Genomic DNA, 22,887 nt, shown 5'->3' on the forward strand with positions numbered 1-22,887 from the left:
GGAGGGTGACGGGGGAGGGCAGAAAACCGGTAAAAACATTATCAGACCATAACCTCAGGGAGCATTTTCTAATTACCTCGTAATAGGATAGCTTTGCTTACCTAGGGAGTTCTGTGGTCGCAAGTAATTTTTCATATAAGATTCAAAAGGATGTTAGTACCTTTTAGGGAAAAATATCTTTGTCTAAAAGCAAATGGTACCATATAGTTGAAAGATTTATTCTGTGAAATTATAAAGAGTTTGCAAGCTCCCTGAGGGAAAAGGCTTTCAAATAATAGAAAACAACTTAAAAGGACTGAAATACCAAAGAGATTTAGCATTAATTCACATAACAAGAAGGGAAGAGGGTAAGGTTGCTTTAGGGTTATTCAAGTAACTGGCTTGACCTTATTGATGATCCAAGTTCTGTCCTTCCGTTCTGTCCCCCACCCCCACCCCCAGTACAATAGCTTTCTTCACAGTCACAAGACAGCTGCACTGTCTCCAGGCATCCCATCCTCATGGCCACCATCCAGAGGCAGAAAAGGGCAATTTCTTTCTGGTGCTTCTGTTTAAAACTAAGAAACCTCTCGTGGAACGTTCTGCCCAGCAAATGGGCACTATTATCCTACTGGACAGAATTCAGTCACAAGTTCTTTTCAAAGTCAATCACTAGTACAATAAATAGAATTATTTTGAATGACTAAGACTGTCCGTTGGAATGGGGCTGGGGTGACCCACCGTTGATGCCTGAACAGCACACATATTCTGTCAGCAATGAGGCGAGGCTGGGGGTGGGGATGGCAATGGGGCAGGGCACCAACAATGTCTGCTACAGGGCTCAATAGACATTTCTTGATTTTAATCTGTTTTATTCTGCTTAAACCCCAGGACATTTGATTTACCTACTGGGATAGAGATCATTAAGCCTCACATAATAACAAACAGGTTTCAGAAGCACGATAAAACTGCTCAAGAGAGACAGTATTCAGAAAAGAGTTCTTTGAAAAAGCCACAAAATTGGTCTACAGCTTCATGACAAAGTGATTACTTTTCACTAATCTGGTATAACCTTCTAATTCTGTAGCTCATTTTCAAATCCCCAAGCAGCCCTTCAGAAAATACATGACTCCATCCCCCACTGGTTGTTCAAATCCATTTGCCATTTTAACTGACACTGGGTCGAGGAGAGGATGACTATATGATGTAAAAAATAAAAGTTGCTCCCTGGACAGTTCGCTCTGTGGTCAGAGCATAGGCCTGTGGATCAAAGAGTCACCGGTTTGACTCTAGTCAAGGGCATGAACCTCGGTTGCGGTTCAGTCCCCAACCCTCCCTCCCTTCCACTCTTTTCTGAAGATAAATGGAAAAATATTCTTGGGTGAGGATTAAAAAAAAGAAAGAAAGAAAAGTTGTATCTAGCCCACCAGCATGGCTCAGTGGATTGAGCATTGTCCCATGGACTGAAGGTCTCAGTTCAATCCCAGTCAGGGCACATGCCCGCGTTGCTGGTTTGATCCAGTTGGGGGCGTGGAGGCGGCAGCCGATTGATGTCTCTCTCTCACATCAATGTTTCTATCTTTCTCAAAAAAATCAATAAAAACATATTTTTAAAAAAGGTTGTATCCGTATCTACCCATATACCTGGCTATCTCTGCCTACCTACCTGCCACCTCTTATAACTGTCCATATTCCACAAAAGCTGAGATGTACTCTGTGACATTTTCACCAGTGGAACTTGCTCATCCCTCTGATAAGATGACACTTGTCTCGTCTCCAGCTCTGTTCTGGCACATCTGGTTCCCCTCTAGAGTGACACGTAGGATCTTCCTCGTGCAGCAGCAGAAACTGGCAATGTCTGCTTTCTGCGGAAAAGGGATTTATTTGAAGGACATGGAGGTGTCCATAAAATCAAAGGACATTCTAGAGATCTGGTAGAGGAAGTGACCCCAGCTGCTTGAATGAATTAATTCCAGCATGCCAGACCCGCCCTCAAGGTCCAAAGTCTGGAGAGAAAGTCCAATTGACTTAGCTTGGGTACATGCCCTTCTCTTAGGGCACCTTGATGAACATGCCTCCCCAAACGGCAGCACTGGGGAGGAGTCGCTCCCCACAGAGAAATCAGAGTCTATTACCAGAGGGGGCGGGTGCTGGGCAGCAACAGCTCAGCGCTGCCTGAAATAGTACCCAGCTAGTCAACAATATTCATAGGAGGAAATAAAAATCAAAGTTTTTTCCTGCTTCCCATGTCTTATTAAACCTGCTTAGTGGAGGAAATCTATTCCCTGTCCCTGAATGTATAAACTCTACTCACTTTTAAATAAAAAAAACAGTCTATGAACTTTTTAAGATGCGGACACAATCTTAAATTCGGTAATAGAATGTTAATTCTATTAGCACTTCAATTCTTATCTTTCATTCAAAGATAAGACTCCTCCCCCATTCTCCCCTGGGATCCGTTGCAGGCCAGCTGTCTGCCTTCGGCACTGAGAGTGGTCAGCCTATTTTTTCTTCTCACTACCTGCTGCTTCTCATCCCTTTGTGGTCACAGCAGGAGAAGGAGTGGGATGGAGGGAAGAAAGTTTTTATTTAACTGATACTGTCATAAGATGGCCTTGTGCAAATATTTAAAGCCGACTCTTTCTCTTGGGGGCACTTTCATGTATTTTCTTGAGACTTCCCTGCTGTGTCTCTTTCAGGGTGACTCTCTCTCTCAGCCTCCCATGCAACCCTGAGTGCTCCAGTTGAATCCCCCTTCGCGAGGCTTGAGTCCCGATAGGAACTGGCATCCCACCCTGATTTCCTCTGTGTGTGTGTGTGTGTGTGTGTGTGTGTGTGTGTGTGTGTCTCAGCACAACTCTCTCCAAAGAAATCCCCTTAAAATAATCCTTTCCTCCCCAATCACCTCAATTTCATTTATGTCTTTATAGAATGTGAAGGGTTCAAAAATTACAAATAATTTTTTTAAAATAATCTTTGCCAACAGGTGACAATGGCATTTTGTTTTCGTTTACATTTCTTTAAATGTTAATAAATGTACCCCCATTTTTCACATGCCCTGTGGATATATCTAATAACAGAAACAATACACACTGAGCTCTTACTATGCAGCAGCTTCTACGTTTATGCTAACTACTTTCATCCTGGCATGGACCTGGTCAAGGAGGTACTAGTCCTATTCCCGTTTGGCAGATGAGGTCCAGAATGATGGATGAACCTGCCCAAGGTCACACAGCTGGGGTCGCTTCTGGAGTGCTCCTGCCAACTTCCCCACCGTTTCCTGCTATGCTCATGCTGCTCTGCTTCTTGCCCTGTTTCCTCTCCCTCCTCTCCGGATCTCTCTTCTGGTACCCTTCATTTTCCCAGGGAGCATTTTGCACTTATTGGCTGTCGTCAACCTGTTCAGTTCAGTTCAGTTCAGTTCAACACACATAAGGAACATTAAGCACACGCCAAGCACCTGATTGGGAGCTGAGGAACAAAGACAACCCAGTGAGACCCGAAGTTGTCTCCTGATGGGGAATTACGCACCGCACATGGACAGCTCATCATGGTTTCCCGAGCACGTTCACAGTTCTCTCCCCATGGGTCTTGGTCTCAGAGAGATTAGATGACTTGTCCAAGGTCACACAACTAAGAAGTGGTAGAAGAGAGAGAAAGATACAAGGGCATCTGGCCTACCAATCAATTGGTCTCAGTGTGAGCTTTTGAGACCTTCTCTCCTTTTCCTGTTTTCACTGTCGTTCCATGTCCAGGGACTATTTACCACTAGAAATAGTTTTCATCTCCATTGTGGGGCTTTTCCGGAAACTTAAAGCTCTGGTTAATTGAGGCATTACCATGGCAACAAGGACAATAAAAACCAGGATTGCAGGTACAAATTTCACATCCACAGTCTATGATGTGCAAACACGTGACTTCATTCTCTTATAACTCAAGTTAATTTCTGACCTTGAGCCCCTATTCTGCTTGATGAAAGAAATATATTCTAGTCACAAATAAACTCAATAACATTCAGTATTTCCTAGCCATTTTTATGTAAAACTTAGTCAATTCAAGATGATTTCCCCTTTCTCCTTGGGAATGGTACTGAGTTCCTGGAAGAAGATTCTGCAAATGCTCCCCCAGTGGCGGTGGAGGTGGAGGTGGTGTCTGTTTACAGCCTTTACAGCCTCATAGCTGGCACTGGCTGGGGTAATGTCAGGTCCTCCTTCGAACGGGGACTGCCCTGGTGAGGGAACCGTGGGTTGTGGTCACCATCAGATTCCCTGGGAGACATTCCAGACCCACACCCCTCTGATGCATGTTCCCTCCTTCTAACTGAGAACCCCCTTCCAGCTCTCCTCCCCCCACCCCGCCAACCCCTACTCATAAGAACTAGATGTACCCTCTTGTGTCACCCCCAAAGGCTAGAAAATCCGGGGGGCTTTCTCTTCCTTTGCCTTGAAGCCCGAATGAAATGTAGAAAAGGAAAAAAAAAATTAGAAAAAAACACAGTGGTTAACATCTCAAACATCATTCTGTCGCACCAGTACAAATTGCCTCCTTCAAAGCAGTGCTATTTTTCCTTTCCAAGTTCAAATTTACCAACGTGTCCCTTTTGTTGCCTTTTAACCAGCTTTGTACTTGCTTCTCAGATTAATCAAAGAAACACTGAGCACATCTGTCCCAGGACCTCCCGCAGATGGGCCTCTTTGGTCTCCATCCCAAACACACAACCTGCGACATGGTCACCCACTGACAGCCACCTCCACCTGCCCAGCTGCGGGTCTGCACCAGACCCGCCGCTCTGCTCCCAGCCTCACGTTTCCCTCTCCATTCCTGAACCACGTGAACCCAACCCAACGTCGATATGTTTATTTTTCTTTCCTTCTTTTCCTATACATAATGTATGTTTTCTAACTTTTTTACTTGCCTTCAATCCTCTTTGGAAATAGATGAGGTCTAAATAAAAGTGTAATAAATAAAATCCTTGTAAGCCCTTTTAAGGTTTAGTGAGTAAGACTACCCACATTATGCCAGCTGTGGGAGCACCATAATTTCCTTGATTCCAAATTGCCTTCATTTTGAATCAATTTCTTTGTGTGAAGCCTTTGATGTTTTCCTCCCTTCTGAGTAGGTGAGCCTAGTAGGCAAAAAAAGAAAAGGAATTACAGTGTTGAGTTATCTCTGATATCCCAGGCTCTATGCTGGACACGTTTACCTACATTATCTCATTGCATGCACCCTAGATTTATAGGGTCCTAGCTGGAGCACAAGCCACGTTTACCGGAAGGTTCAGAAGAGCCCATCTATCAGGAAGCTGCAGGGAGAAGGAGGTGGACAAGGATGCAGGGAATGGTTTGAGCCCCCTGGGGAAAAATTAATTGTCTAAGTTCGAAGAGAGAATGCGCTGAAAGAGAGAAATTTGCCCACTAATTTAATGAATATCTGTTAAGCACCTACAATGTACCCAACACTATGGTAGGCACAGGAAATACAGTAGCAAGAAATGCAAGGGCAATGAACCAGCTCTGGAGGAGAGGATGAATTCGGAGTGCAGCAGGGAGTGTCACTCAGTCTGTCCTGTAACCCAGACCCTTGTCCTAAGGCACGACAGCTGCAGAACAGAACAAACAAAAACCAAATGTGACTTTGGTTTTGTTTTCAAGAAACAATAAAAAGGAGAGTGAGAGAAAGCCGAGGCCAGTGGTTTCTGCACCCTGGGAGACAGCGGCCTCTACATAAGCATCAAGACACAATGCGGAGGTGTTTGTTGGTGGACACCAGGAGGGCACTCAAATGGGACATCGGTAGAGGCTGGGACATTAGCCCAAACAACCAAAGCAAGGAGGAGGGATAAAGCAAAGGCAGTTGACAGGGTTGGACCCAGGACTTACTGAGATTTACACTGGGGCTTACAAGGGCTACCTGGGGGAAACTTGGGGAAAGCAACAGTTAGTTACACCGAGTTGAAAGGGGTGGAGCTTGGTGCCTTCTGCCCAGTCTTGCTTTTACCCTTAAACTAATGTGGTTTGGGAGGGTTCTGTTACTTCACAGATGCTCAGAGGAGCGAAGACACTTGCTCAAGGTTATTGGTTTAGTAATGGTCTTTCTTCAAAGTCCTTCCCAGACCCAGCCCACCATCAGGTGTAGTGGAAATGCCACAGGAGTCTCATCTCTGCTCTGCTGTTAACACGTTACAGGACCTTGGGCAAGTAAATCTATCTACTTGCGCTCGTTTTTCCCATCCTTTAAAGGAAGCGGTTGGACTGGAAGAGCTACAACATTCTGTGATGCTTGGACTCATTTTAGCCCCTCAGCACTGGTTCCGGGTACGGGTGATCATCTAACCCAGTGTTTCATATCCAGACAAATCCCTCTTACTTCCTAACATGGCCACTTCACTCCAGCCAAACCAGTTTTCTCACTGTCCCCAAACTTAGCACATTCATGTTCATTCCTGACCTTCTGCCAAATCCCTCCATGGAGACACAAGAAAATTGGAACGTGCATACTGGTCAGACCACGGTTTCTCCAGCCCACTGCTGGAGAGGACATGGCCGCTGCCTTCCCCGATCCCAGCCTGCAGGTAGACATATGTCAGCTCCCCTAGGGATCCATTTACATCTGACATCAATGTGTCCAAGCCCTTGCAAATTCGTTTATATTTCCCTCATGCACTACATTGTGGAGTGGTGTGTTTCATGAGTTTATTACCCATTTCTTTTATTTGTTCTAACTGTTCCTTGCTCGTCTCCTCCTCCAGGAAGTGTTTGGGTTAAATAAGTCCTTGTTCACCTTCTCCTGGTTACTGATGAGTTTATCATGTCCTTTTTCAGTCTGGAGAATTCTAACCATCAGCAGCCCTAAAGTGCTCCATCCTCACTCCTTCTCCAGCGCCAGAACAATGCTCCAGAGGCTTGGTGACTGGAACGCACCACAGAGCAATGAGGGGAGGGTGTGTCATGGTTAGAGAAATGCAAGGCCACGGGCTCAGTCATTTCCAGTCTCCCCAACCCCTTGCTGACGCCCAAGGTGTTTTCTTGGCCTTTGGAGCAAAACAGTACTTCAAACTCATGAACTGGAAGGGAAAATATCTCCAAAACACAAGCCCTTTCCTGGCTTTTGACAGATATGTTAGTCACAAAGTTTGGATTTGTTTATTTTTAAACATATTTGTACATGCCGTGTTAAATTCATCTGTCACTTTTCTGCCAATTTATGCAAACTCAGTTGATAACACAAATAATTAATGTTTCTTGAGCTCTTAAAATGCCTTAGGCACTGTGCAAAGAGTGCAGTATTTTTCTTAATCTTCTGTGCAACCCTTTGAGGAAGGGATTACTATTACCCAATTCTGTAGACAAGAACATTAGGACACAGAGAGATTAAGTAACCTGATCATCACACAGCTGACAAATGGCAGAGTTTACACTCCAGCTCGGGAAACTGAGACTTTCAGCCTTGATGCTCTAGGCAGCTAACCCTGGCTGTAGAATCATCTGGGAGCTTTGGAAAAAACACCAGTCCCCCAGGTCCCACCCCAAGGCAGCTAAATCAGACTCTGGAGGCTGGGGTCCAGATCCGGGCACCTTTAAAAGCTCCCCCAGGCAATCCTATTGTCCATCTAGGATTGAGGACCACTGCTCTGGTGCCTCCTACTGTCAAAGCCTGGCAGTTACCTCTACTGCAACCAGAAGAACGCGCTGAGTCATCTAGTACGGAGGTTTGTCACGTGACTTTCCTCTAGAACATAAATAAAGGTGTTAAATCTGATCTGTCTTGGTATAGATTCTTTTGTGCTGGTGGTGGTGATGGTGGTGGTAATGTATACATAATAGAACATTTAGCATGTTAACTATTTTTTAAAAATTTACTTTTAAATATATAAACTGGATTATTCTACATATATTGTGTTTTTCTTTTTTAATTGTAGTGAAATACACATAACATAAAATGTTTCTCTTCCTGATTTTTAAGTATACATGTCAGCGGCATTAAGTACATTTACGTTGTGCAACCATCACTGTTAACCCATCTCCAGAATTTTTTCATCTTCCCAAACTGAAACTTTATAATCTAATGCTAACCCTCTGTTTTCCCATCACCTTAGTCTGTGTCTCTATAAATTTGACTATTCTAGGTACCTCATACAAGTAAAATCATACAATATCTGCCCTTTTGTGTCTGGCTTATTTCACTCGACATAATGTCTTCAAGGTTCATTCATGTTGTAGCCGGTGTCAGGATTTCCTCTCTGAAGCTGAATAATATCCCACTGTGTGCCTATGCCACAGTTTGTTTATACGTTCATTGCATAGTATCCTGAGGAGGGAGTTTTAATAGCGCGCCATCTAGAGAAGCCAAAATGTGCTCCTGCCTTTTATTTATTTACTTTTTATTGTTTTGCTCCTACCTTTTGTTTTCTAAGCCATTTGCTAATCTTGATAGAAAACATCATTGCATCCTTTAGCCCCATGGTGACTTACCCATTTAAAAGAGTCTTTTTTAGATAACTTTGTCAAAGCTGTTTACAAGTCTAAGTAGATTATAGTTGTTTCTCCCTTACACCTACTTGTTTTACTTTCTCAAAGACCTCTACCAAGTGCATCTCTTCCCTCCCCTGCTCCTGGTCACTCCTACATTTTCTGTATGGTCTAGGGCAATTCTCACCTCCTTTAAGAAGTCTTCTTGGCCCTGGTGGGTGTGACTCAGTTGGTTGGGAGTTGTCCCACGCACAGAGAGGTCTCAGGTTCCATTCCCCGTCAAGGCACATGCCAGGTTTGCTAGCTCAATCTCCAGTAGGGGGCGTGCAGGAGGCAGCTGATTGATGTGTGTGTGTGTGTCTCTCTCTCCCTCTCCCTTCCTCCCTCTCTCAAATCAGTAAAAACATATATGTTTTTTTTTTTTTAAGAAGCCTCCCCGGACACAGCTCTGTGGGCTCCCTCTCTCTTCAAGTTGTGTGGTGTTTATTGCCTGGAGCTGCCAATCTGGCATTTACCTGCTATTTACTTCTTGTATGCACCTCACATCCCCAATGAGATCATCATCCCTTAAGCACTGCTCTCTTTCTATCTGTGTCTTCTCTAGCTTCAGTGCGGAACTGAGCAAATAACAGAGGTGGGAAAATTCTTATTTAATTGAAATGAAGGGACCTGCTGCATCTTCCTGAGAATCAGTACTTCTCAGCTAACGTCTGAGATGCGAGTGGCCTGCAGCATCGCCAGGATGTGTTAAGGGCACATCCCACCCCTCTCCATCTCTCAGACTAGGAGCAGAGCTAGTGCTAAACCACATCGACAAGGGGCAGCATTCTCTTCATCAGGACTTCTCTTATTATTCACCTGGCTCACACTCCCTACTTTTCTGGGCACCCATATCCTGCTCTTACGTTTTTATGCCTCTCCACCTCAGTTCCCTAATCTGTATTCCATTCCCTTAGGTTTCTACCTCATGCAGCAAGGTGGATAATGGGTGTTTATTATTTTTGTCACCTCTGCCCTCATCACATTCTCTGAGTCGTAGGGGCTATTGTAACAGTTCCCTAACGGGTCTTCCTCACTCACGTCCACCCTCTGCCAGCCATCTCACCACACAGGCTCTGGCTCCAAACCTAGGGTGACTTTCCTTGTCTGGCCTGTAGGATTAAATCCAACCCCCTTCTATAGCATCCAAGGCCTCTCTGATCTGGCCTGTTCTCAACCAAGCATCATCCATCCCCTACTGTATCCCTCCAATGTGTTCAATCAGTAGTAATGTGTTGAATGATGCCTCTCCATGGGCTAGGGATCTGGGAGTTGTATGGTCCTGGTGTAGTGATGTGCTCACTAGATAATTTGGAGGGAATTATTGTTCATTTCCCACTCCTGCTAATGTGCTGTTAGTATATAGATTGATTTGTCCAAATAATGCATTGTGCTTACCTATTACTCCCCCATTGTGAGGGTTTTGGGGGCCCTGAAACACTAGAGGAGAGACATTTTGTCCGGGGCAAAGGAGTCTTTCTGGACCTCCCAACCTTTTTAGTAGGTCTCCCCTGGTCCCCCACCCCTGCCCCCGCCCAGGCAGCAGGTTCTCCTTCAGATTCCTCTTTATCTCCTGTCCTGAGGTCTGGCCCTGCTCTGGCTCTCTAAGGGCCAGACTTCTTCTTGGTAACACCTGGGATTTTCTTCTTAAAGGGATTCTGGGGACACTGCCTTAGTTTCCTTGGTCAACACCCATCCTGTCCAGATTCCCCCAGGACCTCTGTGGCTTCACCCTGGTCTTGGGAGAGAATCAAAGATCTTGTTTTCAAATGTCTTCAAGAAGGGTGGACACACCTTGGGTCCAAATGCCCTGAGAGTGACCCCTCTCCCCTACCCTAGAACTGAGCACTTGATTTGTCCTTGTATCTAACTCATCTACCAGGAAGCCAGTGTCTTCTGCTGGACCAGCTGCGCTTCCTTCTGATCTTCGAGCCCCTCCCATACCTCACTTCCTCCTGACTCATCCTCACCCCATCTGTCCATGTTTGCCTGAGCAACAGGAAAGAGGGAAGTGTGGAGAAGCACTAAGTGAATGAGGAAAGACACGGGGTTACTCCTGGGTGTCAGCCCAAGGGCAGGCTGCACGGCCAACCTTCCTTCTCTCTCATTACACCCCTGGGTTAGGAGATGTGAAGTGGTGTGCATGCATGTGTGTGTGTGTGTGTGCGTGCGCGCGTGCATGTACTTGCTTATTTACACATGTTGTCAGAGATGACATGTGAGGGTAAATATGTGAAGGCCTATAAGGGATTTTTTCCCCAGAAATTGGGAAAAACAAAACAAAACACTAGAACTGTAATACAAGAAACAGAAATGCTACCAGGATGAATGTGCACATGTAGGGACCACTTAGAAGGTTTGGATCTTCGGAGTCAACTCTTCACTCTGCTGTGATTTGGAGAATTGCTGTGTGGGTCAGGGACCCATGTGTTTAATTGGGTGAGAAAGAATTAGTATGTGTTTTACTCTAACATGCATTTTCTATTAGTTTTTTAAGTGTAAGTATAGATGTTAATGAATAATCAATTGGAGAGAATAGTTTGATATGGAAAAATCTAAGTGCAAATCTCAGCTCTAAAAATGACCAATTGTGTCAGCGGGCCTCAGTTTCCCTATTTCTAAAATGGGGATAATAATCATACTTACTATTGTGCACTTCCTTTTACCAAGCACCATTCTGTGGGCTCGGACTATAGCAAAGAACAAAGCAAGCAGTCTCCACCCTCATGGAGAGTGACGGGTTTGTCATTTTTTAAAGGACCGTAATGCCCCTCTAGTGCGTTGATATTTGAGCAGAGACTGAAGGAAGTGAGGGGATGACTTATGTAGACACGAGAATGAAGAGCTTTCCAGGCAGAGAGAAACATCAAGTACAGAGGCCCTGAGGTGGCCTCAGGAACCAATGGAGAATCTGGTGAGGCTGAAGAGAGGTGCAGGAGGGCAGAGTGGTGGAGGTGGTGGAAGAAAGGGCCTGGTAGACCTGGTGAGAATGTGGCTTTCCCTCTACCACGCTGGAGAGCCATAGAAGGCTTTTGAGCGGAGGAGCGACAGGCTCTGACTTAGGTGGCTTCTGTGTGGCGAACAGACAGATATCAGGTGAGAGAAGAGAATGGTTTGAATCGGAGTGCTAGTGGGGAAGCTGGTGAGAAGTTTCTGAAAACATTTCACAGGTAGAGACAATAAGATGTATTGATGGTTTACATGTGGAATGTGGAATGACTTCAAAGTTTTGGCCCTGATGAATTGGAAGAATGATGTTTTTATTTACTAGGATGGAGTAGTCAGAAGGAAATGCTGGTTTGGAGAAAGAATCAAAAGTTAAGTGTTTGAGCCACCAAGTAGATGTTCACCTGGAGGAGAGCAGCAGCAGGCTGTTGGTTCTCTGCGTCTGGACTTCAAAAGAGAGAGGTCAGAGCTGCAGATATAAACGTGGACGTCGTCAGCATAGAGATGGTGTTTGCAGCCAGCCGCGGGCTGGACAGCTCATCGAGAGCAGCAGCGTAGCGATCTGCACAAAGGTGTGAAGGTCAAGAGATATCATGTGGAAATACTTTTGTAAACTGCAAAATGTTACCCACATAGGAAGGACTAAGGGCACAAATACGGTAAGAAATGTGATCTAAAGAAGTATCTGTGGGAAGAGTTAGAATGACAGGAGGAGGACCTCAGAAACCAGTTGATCAAGCCCTCTCATCCATGAGGAACTGAGGTCAGAAAGGTCAAGAGGCTTGTTCAGAGTCACCCAGCTGATCAGTGGCCAAGCTGGCCCCAGAACTGAGAGGCCCTAACTGCTGGTGCGGTGCTCTTTCTGCCGCACGACGCACCTGCTCACATTTACCGCTTCAGCTCTCTCCAAATCTGTTAACCAGGGCCAAGTAATTCTTCCAAAACAGAAATCTAATTATATCACTTGGTGCTTTCATACATGCTATTTCCTCCGCCTCTTCCCACTTCTCTGTCTGGCAAATGCCTGCCCCATCTCCATTCCCAGCTAGAAGGGCTCTTTGCTGTGAAGACTTCCTTGCCCTGCTGGGCAGAGCTAGTCATGGGCCCTCCTCTTTGCTGGGGTTATGGCTGCCTCTCCCACTGCCTGTGAGGCTCCGGCTTTCTCCTCCTATGACCTCCTCACCTGGGACAGTGAGTGGCACTTAAATGTTGGGGAGGAAGGAAGGAAGGAAGATCTTTTCTCTCACGTTAGCTCATGACAATGGCAGTTTCCATTTGGTGACACTCCAGTTCCTCTGACCTAAGTGTACTCTTGGTTAATAGGTTGACAATGACCCCTGGAGTGAGAATTTTCTTTTTTCTTTTCCATCCCCGGGCAAAATGAGCAGGTAGTTAGTTCTAGGAACGGGAATGGACGTTACAAGTGACTGCTGCCTTCTTTTCAATTCCCTCTCTCCTATTCTTATACATGTGGGTGGTGTTTGTGTGCCTTTTGCTGTTTGGCCAGACTTGTGTTTGTGTCTGGGCTATGCACTGGTGCGTGCCAGACTTGTGTTTGTGTCTGGGCTATGCACTGGTGCGTGTGTGTACACACACACACACACACACACACACACACACGGCGCCTGGGAGAGGCTGCATGCTTGTTTTTAGAGGCAGCTCAATCTCCTACAAAATGCCCTCTGGTGGGAGGCAGGAGATAGTCAGGTTTGTCACCCTTAAGCATGAGAGTTTGGGTTTACTTCTTAACCTCTTGACACCTTAGTTCTGCATAAGTTTGGAATTTCTAGGTCAAGAGTGAATTCTAAGAACTTTTTTCCACCCCCTATGTTTGCTACTCTTTAGCGTGTTTGTTTTAGATAATTCTGTATTAATTGTTGTATTTACATTCTGCTTAATGAACACTATTCCAGTAGGTGGAGAATTGCTCCTAATAGAAGTAATTATTGTACAGGTTATTGCACAGGTTTAAAAAAGGTGACAGAAGGTGGTGGTGACACTATTGTGATGGGGTCAAAGCTCCAAGTTTTGTTCCAAATGATTCAGAGATGCTAATGAGGCTGGGTTTGCCAAATTCTGGGGATGCCTGAAATAGGTGATAAGCCAGGCTAGTAAGGCAACTGTCCCTTCCTGACAGTTGGACTTCTGAAGCTCTCTTGCATTGAGAGCTCTTGAGTAATCACTGTTAATCAATACAGTACTGTAGGATGCAATTAGGATTAATTAGCCCAGCATCCCAAGCAGCTCTGCTTCTTGGTCTGTGTCTCCTTGAGTGTCTCCCTTCCTTGGCTCCTGCTTCCCCTGAAAAGGGAGGATTCTTGGCCTGTGTCCCCAGACTGGGGTCTCGTCTCTTCTCTTCCTGCACCAAGCCCCCTCCCACAGTCATTCATAAAGGGAAGAGGGAGATCCAGGAAGGGGCAGAAAATGATGATGGGAAGAGAAGAGAAAATCATCAAACATGGTGGAAAGAGAGAGAGAGAGTGAGAGAAAATGTTGAAGGATGGAGAAGATTTTTATTGCCTTTTTTTTTTATTTTAGAGCTGCTGCTGACAGAACCACTCAGAAGGCATTTTGTCTAAGCTCCTAACCAGACAAATGGGAAACTCTCCTTTCATGTTTCTGTATTAAAATGTGTCTATATGTAGCACCCATTTATATTCTTGCAATGGCAAGAACAGTCCCCATGGTTTTGTAGGGAATGGGGATGAGAATGGGGGACAGCACTCACAGCAGTGGAAGGGTCCCAGGCTGGGGATCAGGAGAATTGCTTCCCTGCTGTAGATCTCGTGTCCTTGTCTGTACAATGATAGGTTTGGACTAGCCCTGCATTTACCTCTGTCAACTTGATTTCTACCCCTAATTAAATGTTTCAGTTACCAGACTGGTACGTACCCACCACCTATTTCCTTCTTTTTATCCTCTTCTCTACATCTCTCCCCTTTGGCCCAGAGTGTATCTTATCTTTGCAAGTTCCTCTCCATTCTGCACATTAAGAGTTAGTTTCAGCATTTCTGTTGCCCTAGAAAGTCTTTATTTCTGAAAGTGTGCACTGTTTCCGTTTTTAGAGCATCTCATAAACTCCCTTCTTGGATTTGTTCTTTCTTTCCCATCATCCTGGCTAAACTGCTTCTCACCTGGGGCTCATACTATCTCCATTCCTCCACTTTATCTGGAATTTCCTTTACCCAGAATTTTGTTATGTAAAATGTTTTACTCTAATTCTTCAATTTCTAGCATACTCTAGAAAATCTTTTAATGTTTTCCTTCTTCCAACTTATGTATTTTTATTTCACATGTCTCTTTGGTTATCTCTTAAAATCACACTTTTCAGAGCTTAATTTTTCAGGTCCTTTGTCTCCTTCATCCCCCCCCCCCCCCCCCCCCCGTCATCTTTTTTATTTTAAATACTTTTTTTTCTTCAGTAGAGGGCTCCCTTTCCCTCGCTCTCGAAGCCGGGCACACAGGATTTGAAGCTTGTCCCCTCTCTTTTTCCTTCCGCTTTCTTGCCACCAGAAACACTAGACATTAAACTTGTCAACAGTGCAGCCTCGCTCGGTATGGTCGCCCTAAGCCTCCCTCCGGAGCTCAGAGCACTCGCCGACCGCCTCCCGGGATGGCTAATCTCTTGGATGCCCTCCCAACGTTCCTGGTGTCATTTTACTCACTGTAGCCCCTACTTGGTCTCCAAATCGCTCTGTAGGGTAGGCATTACCAACCCTAGTTTACAGCTGAGGAAACTGAGACCTGGCGAGCTTACCCAAGATCGTACACACAGCAGTGGAAGGGTCCCAGGGTTTGTCGACCCTGATGCGGCCAGTTCTGGCTTTCCAGGGCGGCCCAGCCGCCTCGCCCCACTCTCTCCCACTGCAGTTTACACCAGGTTTCCTGTGCCACAGCCAGGAAGAGCGTCCCTAGCTAGCGGGGCTGGGGAATCTGGGAGTTGGGGAGAAAGACTTCCTCCGGCCCCAAGGGTTGGGTGGGTAGGGTTCGGGCTGGGATCAAGCCCCGGGAGGGAGTCAGGTTCGAGATGGGGGTTACCGAGGACCGTACGGCAGGATGTGGCACAGGGTAGCAAGTGCTCGGGGACCTGAGTCTCACCGCTCCAATACCGACAGCTGAAAGGGACTTCCACCCCACCCCCCAGCCCCGGGGTAACCCATTCTTGGCAGGCCAGGGGTGGGAGTCGGGCGGGGAGAAGCAAGGCGCCCCCTCGCGCTCTTGCGCACACCTCGGGGCGGGCGACTGAAGCGCCCGCCGCGGCTGGTGCTCTTCGCTCCCTCCTCCTTTTCTCCCCTCGCTCTCACTCCTCCCCCTCTGCCTCTCCCTCCTTCCCCCCCTCCCTCCTGCTCCCTCGGTCTCCTCCTCCCCGCTCTCACCCGCGCGCCGGGTCGGGAGCTAGTGGGAGTGCGGGGACTGCTGCTGCCAGAGCCCAGCTCCGCGGAGCCGGGCGGGTCGGCCGCGCGTCCAGCAGCTGCTTGGGGAACCCGAGCATAGCGGGTGCGGGCCCGGGTCGGGACTGCACCGGAGCGCGGAGCCCAGCGCCGGGGACCGTTCCTGCGCGACCGCCCCATTCCCAGACCGGCCGCCAGACCTCCTGGTTCGACTCCGCCGCTCCGGGAGCCGGGAGCCGGGAGCCACCGGGAACCGGCACCTGCTCCCGCAGCCCAGAGGTGAGTCCCGGGAGCAGGGCGCTTCCCCTGCGCGGGCTGGGGCTGCAAGTTGCAAACTTCAGCAACTCGGTTGGGAGCGGGGTAGGGACCCCGGGACGCTGGCAAGTTGGAATCGGGTGGCAGAGGATGCAGGCGGGAGGAGAGGGGGTCCCTGGGCTTCCGCGCCATCGCGAACACCTCGGCTTGGGCGCCCTCCGCGCTGCCTCCTTCCCGCCGCCCACTGGCTCCGGGTCCGGCTGCACCCGGCCCTCGCCCGGCTTCGGTCGGCGCGTCTAGCCGCCGCGATGGGGACCCGGGGCCCGGGCCTGGAGAAAGGGGCGGCCGAATGAATGGCTGGGAGATAATGGGGCGGAGGCTCCGAGGCTGGCGCCGAGATGGAGGGTCAGAGAGGGCAGATGAGTCCCGCGCGGGGAGAGTGCGGGTGGGCTAGGTTCGTGGGAACGCGCGGCCCGCGCAGAGTGTGAAATCTCTCGCTCGGGGACGTCCTCGCTCCCCTGCCACCTGCGGGGCCCCTGTTTTAATTCTTTCCGGATCCCCTGTCCTGGCAGAGGCCTGCGAAGCTTAAAGTCTGCTCTGCCAGGCCCCAGACTCAGCGGCCCCGGAGCCCCGCGTTCCCGCCTCGGCCGGCGGAGAGGGGTGCGGTGGCGGGAACCCGGACGCGAACGGCGATTTCCCGATTATTTTTCTCATGGTAATTTGTCTTTGTGGTTGGGGCTGCCCATTCACTTTCCGCTCACGTCGTGCGGGAGATCCAACGCGGAGGGAGGGAGCGGGGGGCGCGGGCACAGGAAGGGATGAAGACCAGAGAGGGGATCCGGGACCGAGCGGGGCGAGAGCCCAGAGAGAAGTGGGCGCTGGACCCGCCGAGGTGAGGGCGAGCGGAGCCGCGGGCCGGCGGCACAAGGAGGACGGAGTCGGTTCCTTCGCCTGCCGCAAACTTTAAACTACGAGGAGGAGCCACCTGAAGCGCCGTTCTTGCCTCCTCCCCATCCCCGGGTGCCCAGTCCTCGGGTCGTACCTCCCGTCTCGCACCCGCCCTCCTCCCCCCGTTGCAGTGGGTCCCGAGTTCCGGAGGGGAGAGGTAACTGCCGGACTGTGCCCCACCCTGCGGTCCTCTCCAGGCTTTCCGCGACGGGAGCGAGAGCGGGGAGGGGCTGCCCGTCCTCGGGATGCGCTCCCTCTCGGCCCTGTGACGGAGCCAACGCAGCTGGGATTGGGGGCCTGGAAGCTTGCCTGTGTCTAGACCCTAGCACGATCTTACCTTTTCTGGCCCCAACCGCCATAGTTTCCCCTCAGCCCCTAGACAATCCAGTCTCCTTCCTCATTTCTCAGCCCCCCTCCACACCCCTCCCCACTTCAGCTTCATTCTGCTCCCTAGGCAGAGGTTCCTCTCTCCGGTGCCCTCCATGTCCACCTTTCAGGCCTCACCATCTCCATTTTCCCTCATCTTTTAGGCTATTATCTTCCATTCTTTCTTCTCACTTACCTCCCCCCCCCCCCCATTTCTTCCTGCCTCATCTTTTCTGAACTGGATTAGATGACCTTGAGGAAGGGGCAGAGGGGAACTTGAGCTCGGGAACTGGATCTCACTAGAAAAGGGGCCAGATTAAGGAGCAACTTGGAAAAAAGCCTAAGTCCCCTGCCCCAAATCTAGATTCCCCTCCAAGAAGGAAGGGAGAAGGAAGGCAGATAGAATATCAAAGAGAGAAAAGGAGTTTGCCACTAGCAAGAAGAACTATTTGGGGAGATGGCTCAGGAAGAAGGGCTGCCTCTGGTTGGACCCAGTTGGGGAAGGTGTGTGTGCTGGAGAAAGGCAGACAACTCCTTTCTTTGAGGTCCATCTCTGTTCTCTTTCCAGGGAGTCATACCAGAGCCTTCCTCCTCCAGAGCTGAACACAACAATCATTACCATCACTGTGAACATTCTTAAGTACCTAGTGTGTGCAATGTACCAGCTAGGTGCTGCTAGATAGGCTGAGCCCACGCCCAGAGAGGCTGCTGAATTCACCAGCGTGTGTGTGTGTGTGTGTGTGTGCGCGCGCGCGCGCGCGCGCCCATGTGTTGTGTGTGTGGGTCATGAATAGAAAAATGCACAGGTAATACAAGGCAGCAAGGGCTTGGTGCCAAATGGTGACCTAGGGCTTAGGAAAGGACTAGTTGACGGAGGCCTGATGACTCCGGTGGAACTGAGAGCTGAGCTTGTTGACTTCGACCCTCTTCCCTACCAGTTGTGTATAGGGAGGGTGGGACAGGGGAAGGGATGGACCAGGAAGGGTTCCCTTTCCACTTCTAGAGCGAACTGGAAAGGCAGAGAAGCCAGAGAGGTCCCCTGGCTCTGGATTGCCCCTCCCAGTTGGGATTGGAAGAATCACAGATGCCTTTTTGTTGGGGGTACCCTTTCTGGCTTGTTTGAAAGTCCCTCTGTTAGCCACTTCTTATTGAGGTTTCAAGCTGGAAGAGGGCTTAGAGATTGTCATGTCAGGGGAGTCACAAACTCAAGTGCCTACAGAGGGCAGACAGGTAACAATATACTAATCAATCAGTCAGAGTGGCCAGGCCTGGGACAACTGGTCTTCAAAGTCAAACTGGACAAATATCAATGGTCCAAACAACACCAAAGTGCAGCCCTTGAGCAGTCTCACTCCTGTACCTACAGATTAAGAAATTACGATTCTAAAAAGTGATCTCATCTCTTTGTGCGTACATGTTATCATGTTTCCCCGTACTTTGGGAATTGGTTGGAACACTTCACAGCCTGGTTCTCCCTCTGCCTGGTGCACCCCCAGCTCACCCTCACTCTCAGGGCTCACTAGGATTCTTCTGTGAGATGAGTTCCTTGGGGTCAGGGAGCCCTCTTGTCTTGTACAGACCTAGCACTTCATATCCATTGATACAAGATTTCAGATGCAGAGCCAGGGCTGGAACTCAGGTCACCTGCCCCTCCCCTCCCCTCTCCACCCCTGGAACCCAGTGAGTGTAAACCAATTTTTTCCTTTAGGAGAAAGAAAAAATATCCAACCATAGCTTTTTGCTTCTCCTAATAGAGTAAAGCTTTGTGCAGGGTTTGGAAGAGAAAAGACTGGAAGCTCACATAGGATGTTTGAGGATCCCAAGGAATATGCAGAAAGCCCTGAGCCAAAGTTTGGGTCTAAAAAGGGAAAGAGGAGCTCCAGCAAGGGAGCAGAGCGATGGCAGACATTACGGAGGAGCAGCTTGGCAGGGCTGAAGATTGGTGATGGAGCATGTGCACTTGGGAAGAAGATGCTGTCGGGTCCAGTTATTTTGAACGTTGATCATGACACTACTGTTCTTAATCTTGGTCACCCTCCTGTATCCTACAGGGAAAGTCAACAAGATAGCAAAACAGATCACTACTATACGATCAACCTATTCACTACTCTTATGAAGGACTGAGGTGATAGAATGGACACGGAGGTCAAAGGACAAAACCCTGATTACAAGTGCTTGTTACCTTGTCATGTTGCCTTAAAGGACCCAGGACTGAGCTCTGCTGTCCCACAGTCAGCTGTTCCCCCTGGTCCTCAAGTGTTGGCTTTTTTATTGCCTGGGTACAAAGTGAAGGAGATCAACAGTGGCAGTAAACTAAGGTGCTTGTCATTTACTGAGCACTTACTATGTGCCAGGCACTGTGCTAGAAGCTGTGGATACAACACTAGACAAGTTTTATCTCTGATATCCTTGGGTGGAGGTGAATCAGCATGCTAGGAGAACACAATTACTAGCATTGCCTCATCTTCTATGATGGAGTTTACTGTGGGTGTTTTTTCCTGGAGATTTGTCTGGGTGACCTGAGAGCTAATGTAGAGTTGTCCAAAGGTCTTGGGGGGAAGGCTGAGAGGGCTAGTTGTTCCCCTAATTCCAAGTCCCCTCTTCATGCCTCAGATTCCTCAACTCATCTAGTGGGGTTGAATACCTGCCTTGTTCCTGTGGTGTAGACAGAGGCAAAGCCAGGTACCTAGTGATATGGGGATGAGAACTATTGGGAATGTTGTTTATACTTCAGAATCTGAAACCCAGTGTGTCTTGGGACCATTCTGTGCCTCATCCAGTCACCTTGGTTACTAGCCTGTCTTCATCAACTGATGACTTTGGGTCTGTGTATTGGAAATGGTTACTCCTAATGAATGAATTTTCTTCACATGCGGATCTTCACATTTGAGTTTAGCCATCATTAAGTTGGTCTTAAATGTATGACAAGAGGCCAAAGCAAGTGTCTTGATGAATGGAGTTTCATTGAATTGTCCGAATTGAGCCTTTTTTTTTTTTTTTTACAGCATGTATGGGCAACCCCTGGATTTCACAGGCATAGTGCTATACTTTTGGAAACTCCCTCTTTCAGGCTTTTGGTTTGGTGGCATCCGCCTCAGCTGAGGAGATGGCTCCCTGCTGGGTCAGCGGGAAGGGGATCTCTGTCTATGCTGTTCTCTGTCTCCAATGGAAGAATCTCCTCCAAGACCTTCTTTCTGAAGAAATTCCCCTTAGAGTAGGCTGGAAAGCTAGAAAGTGACAGGGAAGGTTCCAGCTGGGAGCAGAGTTCCAAAAGGGAAGGGGGTGCTGCCTGTTCTGGGGCTCTGCATGTCACTTCCCCGCCCTCCTGCTTTAGTGAGCCTGAGAGATGAAAACCAAACCTTGCAGAATGCACTCAAATTCCGACGTCACTCGGGGGCTCGCCACTGAGAAACTACTGTACTTGGTAGCCTCAAAGTAGAAAAAAGGAAAAAAAGAAGATGGTTTCCTAGTCAATTTGCTGCTGGGCGCAGGGGGTAAAGCCGGAGGAGGGACCGCTGGGCTGAAGACTGGGCTTGGGAGAGTTTGACCTTGAGCACATTTCCCAACTGTTGGGCTGCTCATCCTCCACGGGGACTTGAAATAAGAGGCCAAGGAATTCATTGGGCTCCCCCCCTCCCCGCAGCAAGTGAAAGCTTGAAAGGCAATGCTGTGTGCTGAGTCCCACCAGCCACGGCACCGCCCTCATTGATCTGCGTTTATTAAGGATGACTTAATCAGACTTGCACCTGGAACTCGTTTGAATTTGAAGCCTTGTCAGTGTTATCAGAATATCTTTGTATTTGAACCAAGAATATCTCTGTGGCCTCTCCTGTGATAGGAAGGGTGGGTACTGGAGGATGGCTGGTGACCATCTGTTCTGCCAGTCCCCTGAGGATCAAATTAGAAGAGGCAGGTTTAAATTCCCCAAGGAGGAGGCTGGGTTGGAAAGGAGGAGGCTTCCCCCCTGGAGCACTTCTGATAACCTAGGCTCCCCATCTGTAAAAATGAGGTGTCGGAGGAACCAATCCTGAAGGCTCTTTCTTGCCATCGAGGTCAGTTGTTTTGAATGGAGATTATAGTCACTTTTTTAATTTCCAGGAATGGTTCACTCTCGTTTTTGTGGATTATATATGGGGGATGTTTAGTCTCAAGCCAGTTTCTAGTTACCGCCTAGCCCCACTGTGGGTAACCCATCTGATCGCAATTACGGCTTCTTCTGAGAGTGCATTCTCCTTTTAGCCTCTGCCTGGGCCAAACATCATCTGGAAGGTAAATCTGCTGTATATGTGTGTGTGTAAATATACTCACATACATCCATGTATACACTTAGTGTTATGGTTTGAGTGCCCAGTATTTGGGGCTATCTGCTGCTCTGTTTTTTTTGCCAGAGTTGATATGAGGCTGCCCCTCAGGAGGCGATTTCAGGGAAATGGCTGGAAGGTAGCCACTCAGATCCATCCATACCCGCCAACGCCACTAGTCCACCTGAGCCAAAACTCCCTCTATACTGCCCTGGTCATTGTCCCGAAGGTCCCCCCAGAAGCCCCACTTTATAGAGCACAAAAGAGCTGCAGTTGGCTCTTAATTATTCAGGGATGTATGGGGTCCAGTGTGTAAACCACCCCATCCAGGCCTCTTCTTTCCCTTCTTTTGGTGCCTTGAGTAACTCTACACCTGTTTTGAGAGGCTGGGGGAGATCTTATCATTTAATACAAACTTTTGTTTCTAGCAACCTGTTCCCTCTGCTCCTCTTCCCTCAAGGCACTGGGGAGAAACTAGGAGGAATCCGAGAGGCCTCATCCACCCAGAGCAGTTTCCTTTAAGGTTTACGCATGGCTCTGTTGACCAGAGTGTGTTTCTGCCTGAAAGCAGAACAGAAAAGGAAAATACCACTAGCTCCAGCTTCTGCAGAGTCAGGTCCCTGTAGATTTCCCTTTCTTCTCCCTTTTGTAGACTCACATGTACTTGCAGTGTACGGAGTCAGCTGATAACTGGGTGCTATCAGGAGTCTAAGTGGAGAGCAGTGTCCTTGTAGCAAAAGTTCCCCAATAGGCCAGTTCTTAAGAAGCCCTCCTGTGACTGTTCCTCAAAGCTAAGAGTCATTTTCCTTCACGGACCAAATGTCTGGAGCCACCTGCTTTTGTTCCACCTTTTTTCTAGCTTCCAGAGTGAGTATCTCTTCACAGGCTGGGCTCAGTCTAGAGAGCAAGGCTCAAGTGTCCTCTCTATACAGGTAACTGTAGCCTGGTCCAGCGCGACACTAATTCACGGGTTCCTATTAGAATCACCTGAAGAGCTTGGGGAAAACTAGAGATGACCAGCCTCAGCCTAGATCTTAATGAAGTCAGAATCCCAGAGGGTGGACCTGGGCATTGGTATTTTTTCAGCTTCTCATGTGCAGCCCTGGTTGAGAGCCACTGACCTAAATCTCCTTTCCTAGGCTCCATCTGGCCTCACGCCAGAGGCATGCAGAACCTCTTCACCCTCAGCCCTTC

The 22,887-nt window shown here is 48.3% G+C and overlaps 1 protein-coding gene across 1 annotated transcript in view; it reads left to right on the forward strand.

Moving 5' to 3' along the window:
* Nucleotides 1-16,067: 16,067 nt before the first annotated feature.
* The window catches only part of SEMA5B (semaphorin 5B), a 111,819-nt gene continuing 104,999 nt past the window's right edge, over nt 16,068-22,887 (forward strand). Inside the window, exon 1 of the mRNA XM_036243065.1 lies at nt 16,068-16,102. The gene's annotated coding sequence lies outside the window, so the exon portion shown is untranslated. The remainder of the gene's footprint in view (nt 16,103-22,887) is intronic.

The sequence above is a fragment of the Molossus molossus genome, unplaced genomic scaffold (assembly GCF_014108415.1).
Source record: "Molossus molossus isolate mMolMol1 unplaced genomic scaffold, mMolMol1.p scaffold_m16_p_5, whole genome shotgun sequence".
In the NCBI taxonomy this organism is placed as follows: domain Eukaryota; kingdom Metazoa; phylum Chordata; class Mammalia; order Chiroptera; family Molossidae; genus Molossus; species Molossus molossus.